The following is a 16,647-nucleotide window of genomic DNA, read 5'->3' as shown; positions in this document are numbered from 1 at the left end:
CAAAGAGAGCAGCAATTTGGATTTGTTACTATGTTACCTGGAAGAATAACAAACTGTGCAAGGATGGTGGTTGTAGGAGCAAGGAGAACAAGTTGTCTGTAAAGTTGGTGGATGCCTATTTTCCATTTTGCAGTCCCTTGTCTCCCTCTTGTGGCCTCCTGGAGGCAACTAGCTGTGCAAAAAAAAGACAGCCTGGGGGCCGGCTGTTGCAGTGTTGCCCTCTCAGGCAACACTGAGTGACTGACTGAGCCGCACCGTCTTATATAAAGTTCAGACGGAACTTTGCACGTGTCATAGTGGAGACCTCAGGAGCCAGAGCCAGCTTTCTGACATCATAATGGGGCCTCAGAGATAAAAGCCTGGGCCCAGGCAGTGTTGGTCAGTGCTGCTCAGCAGGCAGCACTGGACTGGATTAAAGCTGATACAAGGTGTGAAAGGAGAAGGGGTGGCAGTGGGCATGCACTTACTGCTGCTGCTGCTGCTGCTGCTGCCAGTGTTTGCACGGCAGGAGGGCATTTGGGCGTTGCCAGGAAGGCGTTTTTATGTCGATTCCTCCTCTTTCAGCACTGCATTGTGGTGCAAGCAAAAGAAGCAAAACGCGCGGCACGTTCGGGTTATCGCTTCTCGGCCTTTTGGCTAAGATCAAGTGTAGTATCTGTTCTTATCAGTTTAATATCTGATACGTCCCCTATCTGGGGACCATATATTAAATGGATTTTTAGAACAGGGAGATGGAAATAGAGCTTGCTCTGTCCACTCCACACATTGACCTGGTATTGCAGTATTTCCAGGACCGGTGCACCCTTTCCTTATGTGTTTACTAAAATCAGATTCCAAAAGTGCTTTTTGTGTTTGCCATTGTTTTTGTCTTTCGGATGGGATCTCCCCTTTTAATCCCATTATTTCAACACCTGTTGGACAATGCATTTGTACAGTCATGTGTGATAATGAGCTAATTTATTAAATGCAATTAATTAATACATTGCCACCTCTTGTTTTGTGTCGTCTGTGTTTCTGTGTTTCCGGCATTTCACATTGGAACAGCTCATTCACCTTCCTTGTCTTCTCTCCGCCCTCCCTCCTAGGTAGGTTAAAGAGCTGCACCTGAGCCAGCCACTGATTGATGCAGCACCATAGTCAAATAGTGGAGTGGAGTAGGGGAACAGCAAACAGCCATTAAAGCAGCCAGCCCGCCCGCCCGCCCGCCCGTCACAATGGACCTACCTGTGTACACTAGATGGATGTGATGGAATGTACTGTGGTCCCTACATTTCAAGAAGTAAGAATTGCAGTTGCAACAAACCCTTGCTTGCCTACAAAGAGAGCAGCAATTTGGATTTGTTACTATGTTACCTGGAAGAATAGCAAACTGTGCAAGGATGGAGGTTGTAGGAGCAAGGAGAACAAGTTGTCTGTAAAGTTGGTGGATGCCTATTTTCCATTTTGCAGTCCCTTGTCTCCCTCTTGTGGCCTCCTGGAGGCAACTAGCTGTGCAAAAAAAAGACAGCCTGGGGGCCGGCTGTTGCAGTGTTGCCCTCTCAGGCAACACTGAGTGACTGACTGAGCCGCACCGTCTTATATAAAGTTCAGACGGAACTTTGCACGTGTCATAGTGGAGACCTCAGGAGCCAGAGCCAGCTTTCTGACATCATAATGGGGCCTCAGAGATAAAAGCCTGGGCCCAGGCAGTGTTGGTCAGTGCTGCTCAGCAGGCAGCACTGGACTGGATTAAAGCTGATACAAGGTGTGAAAGGAGAAGGGGTGGCAGTGGGCATGCACTTACTGCTGCTGCTGCTGCTGCCAGTGCTTGCACGGCAGGAGGGCATTTGGGCGTTGCCAGGAAGGCGTTTTTATGTCGATTCCTCCTCTTTCAGCACTGCATTGTGGTGCAAGCAAAAGAAGCAAAACGCGCAGCACGTTCGGGTTATCGCTTCTCGGCCTTTTGGCTAAGATCAAGTGTAGTATCTGTTCTTATCAGTTTAATATCTGATACGTCCCCTATCTGGGGACCATATATTAAATGGATTTTTAGAACAGGGAGATGGAAATAGAGCTTGCTCTGTCCACTCCACGCATTGACCTGGTATTGCAGTATTTCCAGGACCGGTGCACCCTTTCCTTATGTGTTTACTAAAATCAGATTCCAAAAGTGCTTTTTGTGTTTGCCATTGTTTTTGTCTTTCGGATGGGATCTCCCCTTTTAATCCCATTATTTCAACACCTGTTGGACAATGCATTTGTACAGTCATGTGTGATAATGAGCTAATTTATTAAATGCAATTAATTAATACATTGCCACCTCTTGTTTTGTGTCGTCTGTGTTTCTGTGTTTCCGGCATTTCACATTGGAACAGCTCATTCACCTTCCTTGTCTTCTCTCCGCCCTCCCTCCTAGGTAGGTTAAAGAGCTGCACCTGAGCCAGCCACTGATTGATGCAGCACCATAGTCAAATAGTGGAGTGGAGTAGGGGAACAGCAAACAGCCATTAAAGCAGCCAGCCCGCCCGCCCGCCCGCCCGCCCGTCACAATGGACCTACCTGTGTACACTAGATGGATGTGATGGAATGTACTGTGGTCCCTACATTTCAAGAAGAAGTAAGAATTGCAGTTGCAACAAACCCTTGCTTGCCTAAAAAGAGAGCAGCAATTTGGATTTGTTACTATGTTACCTGGAAGAATAACAAACTGTGCAAGGATGGAGGTTGTAGGAGCAAGGAGAACAAGTTGTCTGTAAAGTTGGTGGATGCCTATTTTCCATTTTGCAGTCCCTTGTCTCCCTCTTGTGGCCTCCTGGAGGCAACTAGCTGTGCAAAAAAAAGACAGCCTGGGGGCCGGCTGTTGCAGTGTTGGCCTCTCAGGCAACACTGAGTGACTGACTGAGCCGCACCGTCTTATATAAAGTTCAGACGGAACTTTGCACGTGTCATAGTGGAGACCTCAGGAGCCAGAGCCAGCTTTCTGACATCATAATGGGGCCTCAGAGATAAAAGCCTGGGCCCAGGCAGTGTTGGTCAGTGCTGCTCAGCAGGCAGCACTGGACTGGATTAAAGCTGATACAAGGTGTGAAAGGAGAAGGGGTGGCAGTGGGCATGCACTTACTGCTGCTGCTGCTGCTGCTGCTGCTGCTGCCAGTGTTTGCACGGCAGGAGGGCATTTGGGCGTTGCCAGGAAGGCGTTTTTATGTCGATTCCTCCTCTTTCAGCACTGCATTGTGGTGCAAGCAAAAGAAGCAAAACGCGCGGCACGTTCGGGTTATCGCTTCTCGGCCTTTTGGCTAAGATCAAGTGTAGTATCTGTTCTTATCAGTTTAATATCTGATACGTCCCCTATCTGGGGACCATATATTAAATGGATTTTTAGAACAGGGAGATGGAAATAGAGCTTGCTCTGTCCACTCCACGCATTGACCTGGTATTGCAGTATTTCCAGGACCGGTGCACCCTTTCCTTATGTGTTTACTAAAATCAGATTCCAAAAGTGCTTTTTGTGTTTGCCATTGTTTTTGTCTTTCGGATGGGATCTCTCCTTTTAATCCCATTATTTCAACACCTGTTGGACAATGCATTTGTACAGTCATGTGTGATAATGAGCTAATTTATTAAATGCAATTAATTAATACATTGCCACCTCTTGTTTTGTGTCGTCTGTGTTTCTGTGTTTCCGGCATTTCACATTGGAACAGCTCATTCACCTTCCTTGTCTTCTCTCCGCCCTCCCTCCTAGGTAGGTTAAAGAGCTGCACCTGAGCCAGCCACGGATTGATGCAGCACCATAGTCAAATAGTGGAGTGGAGTAGGGGAACAGCAAACAGACATTAAGGCAGCCAGCCCGCCCGCCTGCCCGTCACAATGGACCTACCTGTGTACACTAGATGGATGTGATGGAATGTACTGTGGTCCCTACATTTCAAGAAGAAGTAAGAATTGCAGTTGCAACAAACCCTTGCTTGCCTACAAAGAGAGCAGCAATTTGGATTTGTTACTATGTTACCTGGAAGAATAACAAACTGTGCAAGGATGGAGGTTGTAGGAGCAAGGAGAACAAGTTGTCTGTAAAGTTGGTGGATGCCTATTTTCCATTTTGCAGTCCCTTGTCTCCCTGTTGTGGCCTCCTGGAGGCAACTAGCTGTGCAAAAAAAAGACAGCCTGGGGGCCGGCTGTTGCAGTGTTGCCCTCTCAGGCAACACTGAGTGACTGACTGAGCCGCACCGTCTTATATAAAGTTCAGACGGAACTTTGCACGTGTCATAGTGGAGACCTCAGGAGCCAGAGCCAGCTTTCTGACATCATAATGGGGCCTCAGAGATAAAAGCCTGGGCCCAGGCAGTGTTGGTCAGTGCTGCTCAGCAGGCAGCACTGGACTGGATTAAAGCTGATACAAGGTGTGAAAGGAGAAGGGGTGGCAGTGGGCATGCACTTACTGCTGCTGCTGCTGCTGCTGCTGCTGCTGCTGCTGCTGCCAGTGTTTGCACGGCAGGAGGGCATTTGGGCGTTGCCAGGAAGGCGTTTTTATGTCGATTCCTCCTCTTTCAGCACTGCATTGTGGTGCAAGCAAAAGAAGCAAATCCTGTCTTGCTTCCTCTCCGGCCTTTATTCACCTCCCGCTTAGTAGCTGTGAGTGTGTGTGAGCCTGCAGGGCCCCATGGAATTGCCTAGGAGTAGGCTGAATCGCTGCAAGGGGTGAACAGCAGTATTGGGCAGGCTCGGTCAACGCGCGGCCCGTTCGGGTTATCGCTTCTCGGCCTTTTGGCTAAGATCAAGTGTAGTATCTGTTCTTATCAGTTTAATATCTGATACGTCCCCTATCTGGGGACCATATATTAAATGGATTTTTAGAACAGGGAGATGGAAATAGAGCTTGCTCTGTCCACTCCACGCATTGACCTGGTATTGCAGTATTTCCAGGACCGGTGCACCCTTTCCTTATGTGTTTACTAAAATCAGATTCCAAAAGTGCTTTTTGTGTTTGCCATTGTTTTTGTCTTTCGGATGGGATCTCCCCTTTTAATCCCATTATTTCAACACCTGTTGGACAATGCATTTGTACAGTCATGTGTGATAATGAGCTAATTTATTAAATGCAATTAATTAATACATTGCCACCTCTTGTTTTGTGTCGTCTGTGTTTCTGTGTTTCCGGCATTTCACATTGGAACAGCTCATTCACCTTCCTTGTCTTCTCTCCGCCCTCCCTCCTAGGTAGGTTAAAGAGCTGCACCTGAGCCAGCCACTGATTGATGCAGCACCATAGTCAAATAGTGGAGTGGAGTAGGGGAACAGCAAACAGCCATTAAAGCAGCCCGCCCGCCCGCCCTCCCGCCCGTTACAATGGACCTACCTGTGTACACTAGATGGATGTGATGGAATGTACTGTGGTCCCTACATTTCAAGAAGAAGTAAGAATTGCAGTTGCAACAAACCCTTGCTTGCCTACAAAGAGAGCAGCAATTTGGATTTGTTACTATGTTACCTGGAAGAATAACAAACTGTGCAAGGATGGAGGTTGTAGGAGCAAGGAGAACAAGTTGTCTGTAAAGTTGGTGGATGCCTATTTTCCATTTTGCAGTCCCTTGTCTCCCTCTTGTGGCCTCCTGGAGGCAACTAGCTGTGCAAAAAAAAGACAGCCTGGGGGCCGGCTGTTGCAGTGTTGCCCTCTCAGGCAACACTGAGTGACTGACTGAGCCGCACCGTCTTATATAAAGTTCAGACGGAACTTTGCACGTGTCATAGTGGAGACCTCAGGAGCCAGAGCCAGCTTTCTGACATCATAATGGGGCCTCAGAGATAAAAGCCTGGGCCCAGGCAGTGTTGGTCAGTGCTGCTCAGCAGGCAGCACTGGACTGGATTAAAGCTGATACAAGGTGTGAAAGGAGAAGGGGTGGCAGTGGGCATGCACTTACTGCTGCTGCTGCTGCTGCTGCTGCAAGTGTTTGCACGGCAGGAGGGCATTTGGGCGTTGCCAGGAAGGCGTTTTTATGTCGATTCCTCCTCTTTCAGCACTGCATTGTGGTGCAAGCAAAAGAAGCAAAACGCGCGGCACGTTCGGGTTATCGCTTCTCGGCCTTTTGGCTAAGATCAAGTGTAGTATCTGTTCTTATCAGTTTAATATCTGATACGTCCCCTATCTGGGGACCATATATTAAATGGATTTTTAGAACAGGGAGATGGAAATAGAGCTTGCTCTGTCCACTCCACGCATTGACCTGGTATTGCAGTATTTCCAGGACCGGTGCACCCTTTCCTTATGTGTTTACTAAAATCAGATTCCAAAAGTGCTTTTTGTGTTTGCCATTGTTTTTGTCTTTCGGATGGGATCTCCCCTTTTAATCCCATTATTTCAACACCTGTTGGACAATGCATTTGTACAGTCATGTGTGATAATGAGCTAATTTATTAAATGCAATTAATTAATACATTGCCACCTCTTATTTTGTGTCGTCTGTGTTTCTGTGTTTCCGGCATTTCACATTGGAACAGCTCATTCACCTTCCTTGTCTTCTCTCCGCCCTCCCTCCTAGGTAGGTTAAAGAGCTGCACCTGAGCCAGCCACTGATTGATGCAGCACCATAGTCAAATAGTGGAGTGGAGTAGGGGAACAGCAAACAGCCATTAAAGCAGCCAGCCCGCCCGCCCGCCCGTCACAATGGACCTACCTGTGTACACTAGATGGATGTGATGGAATGTACTGTGGTCCCTACATTTCAAGAAGAAGTAAGAATTGCAGTTGCAACAAACCCTTGCTTGCCTACAAAGAGAGCAGCAATTTGGATTTGTTACTATGTTACCTGGAAGAATAACAAACTGTGCAAGGATGGAGGTTGTAGGAGCAAGGAGAACAAGTTGTCTGTAAAGTTGGTGGATGCCTATTTTCCATTTTGCAGTCCCTTGTCTCCCTCTTGTGGCCTCCTGGAGGCAACTAGCTGTGCAAAAAAAAGACAGCCTGGGGGCCGGCTGTTGCAGTGTTGCCCTCTCAGGCAACACTGAGTGACTGACTGAGCCGCACCGTCTTATATAAAGTTCAGACGGAACTTTGCACGTGTCATAGTGGAGACCTCAGGAGCCAGAGCCAGCTTTCTGACATCATAATGGGGCCTCAGAGATAAAAGCCTGGGCCCAGGCAGTGTTGGTCAGTGCTGCTCAGCAGGCAGCACTGGACTGGATTAAAGCTGATACAAGGTGTGAAAGGAGAAGGGGTGGCAGTGGGCATGCACTTACTGCTGCTGCTGCTGCTGCTGCTGCTGCTGCCAGTGTTTGCACGGCAGGAGGGCATTTGGGCGTTGCCAGGAAGGCGTTTTTATGTCGATTCCTCCTCTTTCAGCACTGCATTGTGGTGCAAGCAAAAGAAGCAAAACGCGCGGCACGTTCGGGTTATCGCTTCTCGGCCTTTTGGCTAAGATCAAGTGTAGTATCTGTTCTTATCAGTTTAATATCTGATACGTCCCCTATCTGGCGACCATATATTAAATGGATTTTTAGAACAGGGAGATGGAAATAGAGCTTGCTCTGTCCACTCCACGCATTGACCTGGTATTGCAGTATTTCCAGGACCGGTGCACCCTTTCCTTATGTGTTTACTAAAATCAGATTCCAAAAGTGCTTTTTGTGTTTGCCATTGTTTTTGTCTTTCGGATGGGATCTCCCCTTTTAATCCCATTATTTCAACACCTGTTGGACAATGCATTTGTACAGTCATGTGTGATAATGAGCTAATTTATTAAATGCAATTAATTAATACATTGCCACCTCTTGTTTTGTGTCGTCTGTGTTTCTGTGTTTCCGGCATTTCACATTGGAACAGCTCATTCACCTTCCTTGTCTTCTCTCCGCCCTCCCTCCTAGGTAGGTTAAAGAGCTGCACCTGAGCCAGCCACTGATTGATGCAGCACCATAGTCAAATAGTGGAGTGGAGTAGGGGAACAGCAAACAGCCATTAAAGCAGCCAGCCCGCCCGCCCGCCCGTCACAATGGACCTACCTGTGTACACTAGATGGATGTGATGGAATGTACTGTGGTCCCTACATTTCAAGAAGAAGTAAGAATTGCAGTTGCAACAAACCCTTGCTTGCCTACAAAGAGAGCAGCAATTTGGATTTGTTACTATGTTACCTGGAAGAATAACAAACTGTGCAAGGATGGAGGTTGTAGGAGCAAGGAGAACAAGTTGTCTGTAAAGTTGGTGGATGCCTATTTTCCATTTTGCAGTCCCTTGTCTCCCTCTTGTGGCCTCCTGGAGGCAACTAGCTGTGCAAAAAAAAGACAGCCTGGGGGCCGGCTGTTGCAGTGTTGCCCTCTCAGGCAACACTGAGTGACTGACTGAGCCGCACCGTCTTATATAAAGTTCAGACGGAACTTTGCACGTGTCATAGTGGAGACCTCAGGAGCCAGAGCCAGCTTTCTGACATCATAATGGGGCCTCAGAGATAAAAGCCTGGGCCCAGGCAGTGTTGGTCAGTGCTGCTCAGCAGGCAGCACTGGACTGGATTAAAGCTGATACAAGGTGTGAAAGGAGAAGGGGTGGCAGTGGGCATGCACTTACTGCTGCTGCTGCTGCTGCCAGTGTTTGCACGGCAGGAGGGCATTTGGGCGTTGCCAGGAAGGCGTTTTTATGTCGATTCCTCCTCTTTCAGCACTGCATTGTGGTGCAAGCAAAAGAAGCAAAACGCGCGGCACGTTCGGGTTATCGCTTCTCGGCCTTTTGGCTAAGATCAAGTGTAGTATCTGTTCTTATCAGTTTAATATCTGATACGTCCCCTATCTGGGGACCATATATTAAATGGATTTTTAGAACAGGGAGATGGAAATAGAGCTTGCTCTGTCCACTCCACGCATTGACCTGGTATTGCAGTATTTCCAGGACCGGTGCACGCTTTCCTTATGTGTTTACTAAAATCAGATCCCAAAAGTGCTTTTTGTGTTTGCCATTGTTTTTGTCTTTCGGATGGGATCTCCCCTTTTAATCCCATTATTTCAACACCTGTTGGACAATGCATTTGTACAGTCATGTGTGATAATGAGCTAATTTATTAAATGCAATTAATTAATACATTGCCACCTCTTGTTTTGTGTCGTCTGTGTTTCTGTGTTTCCGGCATTTCACATTGGAACAGCTCATTCACCTTCCTTGTCTTCTCTCCGCCCTCCCTCCTAGGTAGGTTAAAGAGCTGCACCTGAGCCAGCCACTGATTGATGCAGCACCATAGTCAAATAGTGGAGTGGAGTAGGGGAACAGCAAACAGCCATTAAAGCAGCCAGCCCGCCCGCCCGCCCGCCCGCCCGTCACAATGGACCTACCTGTGTACACTAGATGGATGTGATGGAATGTACTGTGGTCCCTACATTTCAAGAAGAAGTAAGAATTGCAGTTGCAACAAACCCTTGCTTGCCTACAAAGAGAGCAGCAATTTGGATTTGTTACTATGTTACCTGGAAGAATAACAAACTGTGCAAGGATGGAGGTTGTAGGAGCAAGGAGAACAAGTTGTCTGTAAAGTTGGTGGATGCCTATTTTCCATTTTGCAGTCCCTTGTCTCCCTCTTGTGGCCTCCTGGAGGCAACTAGCTGTGCAAAAAAAAGACAGCCTGGGGGCCGGCTGTTGCAGTGTTGCCCTCTCAGGCAACACTGAGTGACTGACTGAGCCGCACCGTCTTATATAAAGTTCAGACGGAACTTTGCACGTGTCATAGTGGAGACCTCAGGAGCCAGAGCCAGCTTTCTGACATCATAATGGGGCCTCAGAGATAAAAGCCTGGGCCCAGGCAGTGTTGGTCAGTGCTGCTCAGCAGGCAGCACTGGACTGGATTAAAGCTGATACAAGGTGTGAAAGGAGAAGGGGTGGCAGTGGGCATGCACTTACTGCTGCTGCTGCTGCTGCTGCTGCTGCCAGTGTTTGCACGGCAGGAGGACATTTGGGCGTTGCCAGGAAGGCGTTTTTATGTAGATTCCTCCTCTTTCAGCACTGCATTGTGGTGCAAGCAAAAGAAGCAAAACGCGCGGCACGTTCGGGTTATCGCTTCTCGGCCTTTTGGCTAAGATGAAGTGTAGTACCTGTTCTTTTTTTTTTTTTTTTTTTTTTTTTTTTTAAATTTTTAATTTTTATTAATTTTTCAGAAATACAGAATAAAGAAATAGGAACAACAGGAAAAAAAATATATAAATCAGACCTTATCCACATTAGGTCCACGCAGGAACCTCCAAACCCATAAGTCACTTATGGTAATAGCATATATTGGACCACATGTCCCATGACATTATATAAACAGATGAATGTAAAGTGACCCAACAACCCCATGTCTCCTCCGTTAGACAGCTATGCAAACAAAGAGTTTTGGGAAGCTTCCCAATGTTTAACCCCCTTAGAAATTTTTTTGGTCCATGCGAAGGCTTTCTGCCATTCCATCAGAGAAAAGGAAGAGTTAAAATCTTCCTCCCATTTAGCGCAATAAGAAGGTATGTTGGGAAGGAGGTGCTCACACATATTTCCATAAAATTTCGAGATACCCTGTTTCCTATTTTCAGGGTCAAAATATTGCTGGCGGGCCATGGAGGGGAATACTGAAGCACTGACGTCTAAAGATGTAAATAAGTGTCTTATACATAAATATTTGTAGAAGTCTCTATTGGAGATACCATAAGTCTTTACTAATTCTGTAAAGGCTAGTAATGTGCGGCCATTAAATAACAAGTGGATATGAGAGATCCCTGAATTTATCCAGCTATCCAACGATATCTCAGGTAAAAAGGTAAGTAAATATCGTAAGGGCAAATTTTTAAGTGAAGTGAGGGCCAAGGGAGGAAGCCTGTTGGCGTAATTTTTCCATATTTTCAGAGAGGTCGCAACAGTGGGGGACACGCAATTATAAGTATTTGGAGAAGAATGTGAACCAACCCCTAGCAATGAAATAAGCGGTGGACCTACCATTACCTGTTCAATATGTATCCACCTCTTTGAGGGGAGACGTGCACACCAATACTTTAGTTGGTCTAGTGAGACTGCCCAATAATACTTTTGGACATCTGGCATTCCCATACCCCCCTGTCTCCAGTGTCGAAATAGTGTATGCATCCTTACTCTAGGCTTTTTGTGCGCCCATATGAAATTATTAAGTATTCTTTGGAGACTCCTCACAAAAGAACTAGGAAGAGGGATTGTCAGTGCACGTAACTTGTACAAAATAATCGGCAAAACCATCATTTTAATGATTGCTATTTTCCCCGCCCAGGAAGTACAAACTCCGCTATATGTAGATAGCAGTTGGGGAATACTGGTTAAGAGAGGAGCAAAATTATGTTTGAATAGGAGATTCGTTGAGTTAGTGAGTTGTATACCCAGGTACGAAATTTTTAATGAGTTCCATTGGAAAGGGAAGGAGTTACGGATTTTATTCCTAACTTGCTCCGATATTCCCACCTCTAACAAATGCGATTTACTAGCATTAATTTTGTAGTAAGCCACTTTCCCAAATGAATCTAAGGTGTGTTGCACTTCCGATAGGGACATTAAAGGATTAGAGAGTGTGAGGATGACATCATCGGCATATAACCCTATCTTATGTTGAAGGGAGCCAATCGTAATACCAGTGATGGCTGGGTTCTGCCTAATAGACATAGCTAGAGGTTCCATAACCATTGCAAAGATCAGGGGTGATAACGGGCACCCCTGACGTGTGCCATTGGAAATAGAAAATGATGCAGACATAAACCCAGAGGCCAATACTCTAGCTGACGGATTTGAGTACAGTGCCATAATAGCGGATTTTATCCACCCATCAAATCCAAATTTACTCAAAACAGCCTCCAGGTAACCCCAATGGACCCGATCGAATGCCTTCTCCGCATCCAAAGCAAGAAGCACGGAAGGCACTCGACGGGTCTTCGCCCAATGAACCAGATTTATCAGCCTTCTGGTGCCATCCGGTGCCTGCCTTCCGGCTATAAATCCCACCTGGTCTTCATGTATCAATTCAGGAAGTAATGTATCTAACCGACCAGCCAATATTTTAGCATAAATTTTAACATCAGTATTCAAAAGAGATATTGGGCGAAAGTTAGCAGGAGAGTCAGGCGTTTTCCCAGGTTTCGGCAAAGTAACTACTGTGGCAGCAAGCATTTCTTGCGGAAAGGACCCCAACCCTGCAGCTTCAGTAAACACTTTAACTAAGTATGGAGCTAGAGTCGTGTCATATCTTTTATAGTACTGATTAGTAAACCCATCTGGGCCTGGGGCTTTGCCTGGCTTTAAACTTTTAATAGCTTGTGACACTTCAAGTATCGTAAAGGGGGATTGTAATTGAATACTGTCCTCTACAGACAGGGAAGGAAGGTTCAGACCACTCAGGAAGTTATTAATGTCCGAAACTGAAGGTTGATAGGTGGTTTTATCTTCTTTAAGGTTATACAAATTATGATAGAAATTCCGGAATTGATCACTAATTTCTTGAGGGTGAGTAATTTTATTGCCATTTTTGTCCATCAAAAATGCTGTTCTCTGTTTAGCACTTTTCTTTTTGAGCATTTTAGCTAAAAGTGCTCCTGGTCTATTACCATGAAGATAAAATCCGAATTGTAATTTTTTAAATAAGGCCATATGTCCAGACATCAGCACTGCCTGCAATTGGTCCCTAAGAACTTTGATTTTTTGCGAAGTGTCCGGAGTCACTTTAGATTTATTAAGGGATTCTAGATTGTGTAACTGAGTGAGGATATCCTTAGTAGTTTTTTCCTTATCTTTTTTTAATCTGGAGGCAGCCTGAATTCCCATCCCCCTCATATATGCCTTATGGGCATTCCATAAAGAAAAGCAATTGGCTGAGGAAGGGGCATTAATTTCAAAGTATGTTTGGACGTGTGTATCCATCAAATCTTTTGTGAGAGGATGTTCTAATACTAGATCATTCAGTCTCCATGAAGAGAAAGGGGGTGTTGGTAATTGGTCTATGACCTTTATAGATATGGGAGCATGATCTGACCATGATATGTCCCCAATAGTGGATGTGGAGATGCATTGAAGACCAGATTTACTCACCAGAAACATATCAATACGAGAGTATACTTTGTGTGGCGCAGAAAAGTATGTAAAGTCGCGCTCATTCCCATGTTGACAGCGCCACACATCATAAAGCTCTTCTAGGTGTACTGTGTGGTGTAAATTGGAGTGGGGTCTATGGGCATTTGAGGAATCAATTGAGGGATGCATGACTTCATTAAAATCCCCTCCTATAATCAACAACCCCTTCTTCACCTTATTTACCTTTCGGAGGATCTTATGAAAGGCCTTAAGCTGATGTGAATTAGGGAGATAGATGTTAACAAACGTAAAGCAGGGGCGGACATACCGCATGTGCAGCCGGTGCAGCTGCACAAGGGCCCCGCGTGGGAAGGGGGCCCGTTCAGTGGCGTAACTACCACAGTAGCAGCCGTAGCAGCTGCTACGGGGCCCGCGGCATGGGGGGGCCCGTGTCGCCCTGACAGGCACATTACATTTTATGTACCAGGCCTGGCGGCACGGGCCCCCTCATGCCTAGTAGCATCACAACACTAGGCATGAGGGGAGGGAGGGGGCGGGGGCCCGGTGATAGCCGCCACACTGCACTACCAATCGGGAGGGAGGGGGCGGGTGCCCGGGCCCGGTGATAGCCGCTACACTGCACTGCCAATCTGGCACAGATGAATAGGACAGGACGGCGATGCTGGTGGTAGGAGGAGCGCTCAGGCAGGGGAGAGGACAGGGGGCGGTGCGACGTAAGACTTCGGGCGGCTGGACAGTACAGTCAGGGCTGCCGGAGAACTCATAGGATGAGCGGAGGACAGACACAGGACGAGTGGAGGACGTGCAGACTGCAGAGGACAGGTAGATGAAGTTAAAAAGTTCATGTCAGAAGGGAGAAGTTTTTATGTAGAAAAATCTGCCTCATAATTCCTTCCGGAATTTTGAGGCATATTTTGACCTGCCGGTAGAACACTTCCCGCGTTTTTCATTGCGTTTTTTTGTGGCGTTTTTCGGCCATCGGGCCGTGGGCAGGGAAACGCAGCAAAAAACGCATTTTCTGCCTGCCATTGTTGTCAATGGGAAGTCAGAGACAGAAACGCCCGAAGAAAGGGCATTGCGCTTCTTTTTCCCGCATGCGGTTTTTACTGCTCGCAGGAAAAATTTCATGGATTTCAATGGGAGGCACTTTCTGACGTTTTTCGCGAAAAAAACCTCAGTGTGAACTCCCCCTAACACAGGGGCGTAACTACTGCTATAGCAGCCGTAGCGGCTGCTACGGGGCCGCGGCATGAGGGGGCCCGCGTCACCTGCCGGCACGGGCCCCCACCTTGGCCGGAATCTCCGCTAGCTGCCGCTATGGCTGCTACAGCGCGATGCCACGGAACACTACGGCAGAGCAGGGAGTATCTCCCCGCTCTGCCATTAAACATAAGACATGTATCCCCTATCCACAGGATAGGGGATACGTGTGTGATCGCTGGCATTGATAGGGAGAACGGGGGACCGAAAGTCCCCTGAAGTTCTCCATCACAAACCTCGGACTTCCGGGGTCTGTGTCGGCAGCTCCGTAGAAATGAATGGAGCGCCGGTCACACTTGAGCTGCGCAGACACCGGAAGTCAGAGGTGAGTGATGGAGAACTTCGGGGGACTTTCGGTCCCCCGCTCTCCCTATCAATGCCAGCGATCACACATGTATCCCCTATCCTGTGGATAGGGGATACATGTCTTTTGTCTTTTCACACTGTAGGTCGCATTTTTTTGAGTGATTGGGGGTGTATGGCGTTCCCTACAGGGGGGGGGCTGTATAGCGTTCCCTACAGGGGGGGGCTGTAAGGCGTTCCCTACAGGGGGGGCTGTATAGCGTTCCCTACAGGGGGGGCTGTATAGCGTTCCCTACAGGGGGGTCTGTATGGCGTTCCCTAAAGGGGGGTCTGTATGGCGTTCCCTACAGGGGGGGGCTGTATGACTTTCCCTACAGACCCCCCCTGTAGGGAACGCCATACAGAACCCCTGTAGATAACGCCATACAGACCCCACTGTAGATAACGCCATAAAGTCCCCCCTGTAGATAACACCATACAGCCCCCTGTAGATAACGCCATACAGCCCCCCTGTAGATAACGCCATACAGCCCCCTCTGTAGATAGCGCCATACAGTCCCCCCTGTAGATAGCGCCATACAGTCCCCCCTGTAGATAGCGCCATACAGTCCCCCCTGTAGATAGCGCCATACAGTCCCCCCTGTAGATAGCGCCATACAGTCCCCCCTGTAGATAGCGCCATACAGTCCCCCCTGTAGATAACGCCATACAGCCCCCTCTGTTGATAGCGCCATACAGTCCCCCCTGTAGATAACGCCATACAGCCCCCTCTGTAGATATCTTGAGATTCAGTCCTGCTTGATAGGTAACAGTGCAGTAAGCTAAGCATGATAAGATCATCTAAATTATTGCATCTCAGTTGCATGAGTGCTTTGTGTTATATTCAATGATTCAATTTAACCTAAGTCTCTAAATGTGGGCAAAGAAAATAAAAAAACTATACTCACCTCCTCCCTCGCCTCCGTTCACCCGCCGCAGCCCCCATCCTCCTGTCTCGGTCTGTGTTACAAGTGTACAAGGCTGCACTGGTGACGCGCTGCCGATGGCACGTGACCGCTGCTGCCAATAACTCCTCATTGGTGTGCTGCTGAGGACAGTAGTTCCACAGCAAATCGCTGTTGAGGGCATTGATTGGCTGCAGCGGTCATGTGCCATCGACCGCGCGTCACCACAGCAGCTTTGTAAACACAGAAAGGGATAGGGGCTGCGGAGGGGGAACGGAGGCGCCGGAGGAGGTGAGTATAGGTTTTTCATTTTCTTTGCCCACATTTAGGGACTTAGTTTAGATAAGAATTTAACCCGGAAAAAAATGTGTTACTTGTGTTCTAAACTGGTAATAAAATGTACAATATAAATCTTCCTTCATAATTTTTATTAGTAAGGTTTATTTTTATATGCATATATATGTTTAGGTAACTTTGTCGGTATTGGGGGGGGGGGCGGGGGGGCCCTGGCACATTATCTGCACAGGGGCCTTTTGCAGTCTGTGTCCGCCACTGACGTAAAGGTAATATTGTTTATGTCGCATATGAGTATCACAAATCTACCTTGTGGATCTAACATGACCTGATGCATTTGAAAGGCAACCGAGTCCTTTATCGCAATCAAAACACCTTTGGTTTTACTGGAATGAGATGGTTGAAATATATGGGGAAATCTAAAATGCGTACATTTCGGTGGATGAAGGGAGGAGAAGTGGGTCTCCTGAGCAAAGAAAACATCATTGCGAAGAGACAAGGCTTCCTTCCACATCTGTCTCCTTTTAAAAGGGCTGTTGAGCCCCTTTACATTTAAAGAGGATATATTAATCGGCATGAGGCAGCATAAAAGAACTTATTATGTCTGACTGGGTAAGAATCATGAATTCGAAACAAAGATATAGGATCTTGCGGACCATGAAATGTACAGTACCACATTACTAAATACAGAAATATTAACATAAGAACAGTGCAAAACAGAAAAACATGGCGCCTACACTGCGCCGTACAGACCTCCGTGGGGGAGAGAGAATAAAGGTAACCACAACAAATAGCATTATTGCATGACCATACTACCAGCAG

The 16,647-nt window shown here is 47.2% G+C and overlaps 8 non-coding genes across 8 annotated transcripts; all 8 read left to right on the top strand.

Moving 5' to 3' along the window:
- The first annotated feature begins 616 nt into the window (after positions 1-616).
- Positions 617-807, top strand: LOC142677440 (U2 spliceosomal RNA). The gene has a single exon (XR_012852459.1). It is a non-coding gene; the product is annotated as a U2 spliceosomal RNA (small nuclear RNA).
- Positions 808-1,926: 1,119 nt separating this feature from the next.
- On the top strand, positions 1,927-2,117 carry LOC142677410 (U2 spliceosomal RNA). The gene has a single exon (XR_012852433.1). It is a non-coding gene; the product is annotated as a U2 spliceosomal RNA (small nuclear RNA).
- A 1,138-nt stretch (positions 2,118-3,255) lies between these two features.
- Positions 3,256-3,446, top strand: LOC142677398 (U2 spliceosomal RNA). The gene has a single exon (XR_012852422.1). It is a non-coding gene; the product is annotated as a U2 spliceosomal RNA (small nuclear RNA).
- Positions 3,447-4,730: 1,284 nt separating this feature from the next.
- On the top strand, positions 4,731-4,921 carry LOC142677386 (U2 spliceosomal RNA). Its single transcript, XR_012852411.1, has one exon. It is a non-coding gene; the product is annotated as a U2 spliceosomal RNA (small nuclear RNA).
- Positions 4,922-6,049: 1,128 nt separating this feature from the next.
- LOC142677374 (U2 spliceosomal RNA) lies at positions 6,050-6,240 on the top strand. Its single transcript, XR_012852400.1, has one exon. It is a non-coding gene; the product is annotated as a U2 spliceosomal RNA (small nuclear RNA).
- A 1,130-nt stretch (positions 6,241-7,370) lies between these two features.
- LOC142677510 (U2 spliceosomal RNA) lies at positions 7,371-7,561 on the top strand. The gene has a single exon (XR_012852523.1). It is a non-coding gene; the product is annotated as a U2 spliceosomal RNA (small nuclear RNA).
- A 1,118-nt stretch (positions 7,562-8,679) lies between these two features.
- LOC142677411 (U2 spliceosomal RNA) lies at positions 8,680-8,870 on the top strand. Its single transcript, XR_012852434.1, has one exon. It is a non-coding gene; the product is annotated as a U2 spliceosomal RNA (small nuclear RNA).
- A 1,135-nt stretch (positions 8,871-10,005) lies between these two features.
- On the top strand, positions 10,006-10,193 carry LOC142677623 (U2 spliceosomal RNA). Its single transcript, XR_012852599.1, has one exon. It is a non-coding gene; the product is annotated as a U2 spliceosomal RNA (small nuclear RNA).
- Positions 10,194-16,647: the final 6,454 nt, after the last annotated feature.

Source organism: Rhinoderma darwinii (genome assembly GCF_050947455.1).
Source record: "Rhinoderma darwinii isolate aRhiDar2 chromosome 2 unlocalized genomic scaffold, aRhiDar2.hap1 SUPER_2_unloc_31, whole genome shotgun sequence".
Taxonomy (NCBI): Eukaryota; Metazoa; Chordata; class Amphibia; order Anura; family Rhinodermatidae; genus Rhinoderma; species Rhinoderma darwinii.
This window is presented reverse-complemented; position numbering and strand designations above follow the sequence as displayed.